The sequence below is a fragment of the Chanodichthys erythropterus genome, chromosome 22 (genome assembly GCF_024489055.1).
Source record: "Chanodichthys erythropterus isolate Z2021 chromosome 22, ASM2448905v1, whole genome shotgun sequence".
NCBI classification, from domain to species: domain Eukaryota; kingdom Metazoa; phylum Chordata; class Actinopteri; order Cypriniformes; family Xenocyprididae; genus Chanodichthys; species Chanodichthys erythropterus.
Window position 1 is genome coordinate 20,544,851 of NC_090242.1, and position 3,775 is coordinate 20,548,625.

Here is a 3,775-nt window from a genome sequence, read left to right on the forward strand (position 1 = left end):
CTTTGACAGGGATCTGACAATGATTAGAGGAAAAAAAATTAATGGTCCTTTTTAGCATGCAAGTATTTCAGCAAATTTCTCTGCAGACTAGAGCTCTATTACCTTTAATAATAGACCAAAATAAACATGTTATATAAACATTATAAATTTGTACAGTAAGCTCATTTTTCTTCATCATATTGCACATATCTCACTCAAGATATTTTTATGGCCAATATAAAAATTATTTACTACTTAACTCAAATTTCAACATCAACGTCACTAAGCCGATACACCTTTGCTGTCCTGCCAAATGTCAAGGCATGTTCTTGAGCTAGCAAATTTTGCCTTATTTGAGGGTATTTATTTATTTATTTTGTGAAGTCAAAGTATAAGTAATAAGGCTGGATCCATCACATTGCACCAGGCCCATGTGTTTCTCATGAGTGTGAATGAGTTATTTTGAATCTGGAATCTCGGCTCTTTCAGCTGCAGTTTGCTTTGTCTTGCTTGCCTTTCATCCTTCACTGGAGTGATCCAGAGCAAATATCATTAACAGGTGCAGTAGTATCATTTTTAATCCGTTTAGAGGATTGGAATTTAGAAGTTCTCATTTGTAACTTTAATTGCAGGTTGGTGCAAATTGACACTTCATAGAGAAGGACAGAGAGAAAGAATGATTATGGGAGAATAGCAAGATGCTTTGAATGTGGGAGGGATGCAGGGGTCATTGAGGATGAAATACTGTACAGCAGATACTGAAAAGTGGAGTCGAGCAATTGTTTCGATCGTCTGGCAGTCACTGATTCTGAGATTCACTGAAGAATACTCAAAAACTGAAAAGAGCTTTATCAGTGAATTAATTAAGTGGTGTGTTCAATCAGAAAATCTGTGTGTTGAACACAGCTGTGAAACTTTATAAAAAAAGATATATTTTTAAAATGAATTTTGGGATATAGTAGTAATTTCCCATTTGAAAATTTGGGAATGTTGTTAATTTATTTTAGTAATTTAAAGGGATAGTTCACCCAAAAATGAAAATTCTGTCATCATTTACTCACCCTCATGTTGTTCCAAACCTTTCGTTTTTTGCTGAAAACAAAGTAATATATTTTGAAGGATGTTAGTAACTGAACATGTTTGGGGCTCCAGTGACATCCATAGTATTCCCAGATAGGAAGCAATTATTGAAATAATGTTAAATCAATGTTAATGTGTCAATGTTAGCTTCATTGAATCAATATCACTTTTGCACCCGCAATTAATGTTGAAAAAATGTTGAAATTTCAACAAAAAATCAGTGGTAATGGCGCTGTTTGCACTCTCAGAAAATAAAACATAACTACAATTGACTTAAAGCCACACAGCCTGAAATCAACTGAAAATAAAAGAAGACAATAAATCTTTTTGAGAATTAACAGAGGTTTAGATGTTGATGTTTTATTGAACATGTTTGGTCACCATTTTGGTGGTCAGTGTTTCATTTCAGTTGGGCAGTTCGACTCTTGGCTCTTTGTGTGAGTTTGTGGTATTTGTAACAGTGTTTACCCAAACACATAATTTGATGCAAAGAAACCAGAAACAAAATGATCGGGTGATATAGTTTTCATTATCATAAAGCAAAATCATTTACTAATCATACTCCTGACCAAAAGTGTATATTTGTTTTTAATAGATAACATTCACCAACAATACTTTCGTGCTACAGATCAGACATTTTGAATCTTGACTATTAAAGTGCAAACATTTTTAAATCTTTAGACACACAGACATCAAGAATCAGCATATAAATCTCAACAATGGTGACATGCTTCATGCCGCAATGCATGCTGGGAGTCATGAGTTCTATACTATGGTGGCTCCAAGCATGCGTTGTGGCATGAATGATGTCACCATTTTGAGATTTATATGCTGATTCTTGATGTCTGTGTGTGTGTCAAAATATTTTTTCCCATAATGTATTTTTAAAAAAAAATCAGAATATGACTGGTGGCAAGAAAGTATTATTGGTGAATATAATATTTTAATAACAAATAACCATGTTTGGTCAGTTTAGTAAACTACTCTACTTTGTGAGGTAGGAAACTATATCACCCAATCATTTTGTTTCTGGTTTCTTTGCATCAAATTATATGTTTTGGTAAACATTGTTAAAAAGAGCACAAACTCACGCAAAAAGCCAAGAGTCGAACTGCCCAACTGAAGGAAACACTGACTACCAAAATGGTGACAAAACATTTTCAATAAAACATTAATCCTAAGAGATCCCGATAGATTTATTGTCTTCTTTTATTTTCAGTTGATTTCAGGCTGTGTGGCTTTAAGTCAGTTGTAGTTGTGTTTCATTTTCTCAGAGTGCACGCATGATGTTGAACCAACATCACATTGTAACACTGATTCAATGCCATTTCCATTGATTTTTTTTGTTGAAATTTCAACATTTTTTCAACATTAATTGTGGGTGCAAACATGATATTGATTCAATTAGGTTGACGTTGACACATTAACATTGATTTAGCATTGTTAGGATCATTGCTTGCTATCTGGGTTCCCTTTCGATACTTCACTCGTACTGCGTATGGGGAAAGGTCTCCCTTTTTCCCCGCTGCTGAAGCCTTTTTCAATAACGCAGTGTAACTGCACCGTCATTGGTTCACTCATAGACAAGTTGTTGAACCAATGGCGGCGCGGCATAGCTGCGCGGCCTATGGCGACAAAGCGCGCGAATATTCCCGCCGAAATGGGCGGGGTATAGGGCTATATAAGCAGGCGTTTCGCCATAGGATTTCAGTGTTTTCTCCTTCAGCGACGACATCTACTTCTCTTCGCTGATCTCCGCCTGAAGCCGAAGAAGCTCGCCGCCTTCTGCTCTCGCCGCCGTCTGAAGAGGCTCCCGCAGCGGACTCACCTGGACTCGCCGGTGGAAGAAAGCGCCGGCGCCCTCGCGGACTGCAGCTTCTAGCGCCGTCGCCGAGCCGCCGCCTCCCGCTTCCCGCTTCCGGCCGCTTCCTGTGCGTCCCCTGCCGCCATCCGGCGCGCCGCCTGAGAGCTTCATCCGCGGCTTAAACGCCGCTCTAAAAGAGCGATTTCCAGCGGTTTTCACCGCTTTAAGAGCTTCCGCGGCCCTCGCCGCTCTAAAAGAGCCACCCAATTGCCGTTTTCACGGCAGCGGCGTCTCACGATGCCCCGCCACTCATGTGGTACTTGCAGGGCCACCCTGCACGACGACGATGGACACAGCGAGTGTGTCGCTTGCCTGGGCAAGCCCCACGCAGACGGCGCGCTCGCTGGAGACTCATGCCCGCACTGCGAGTGTATGAGTCTCGCTTCCCTGCGCTCGCGGGTCGCCTTCTTCACTGAGGGCGATCTCGCCGCTCGCGCCCTCCCGTCTCCTTCCTCCCGCGGTCCGGCGAGGAAAAGACAGCGGGGTAGAGCGACTCAGCGCCAGGAGTTGAGCGAGCTCACGCCGGCCCAGCCCCCGCGTGCCTCGCCCTCTCCTCCCAGGGAACTCTCTCCAGTTCTGTTCTCTCGCCCTGAGCAGCGTCCCTCCGCAGAAGCGAGTGACCTCGTCTCATTCGGGGGAACAGACGACGAACAAGATGACTCCATGTCTCTTGCGGCTTCCGAAGCGGAAGGATGGGCTGGCGAGCCGGAAGACCCCGCTCCACCGCCTCCCTTGGAACCCATCGAGCATGGCCAGGGCATGGATGCCGAGCTCTTCCGCATCCTGTCTAGAGCCGTTGAAGAGCTGGACCTCGAGTGGGCCCCTCCAGAGGAGCCGTCTCGCAGCCGCCTG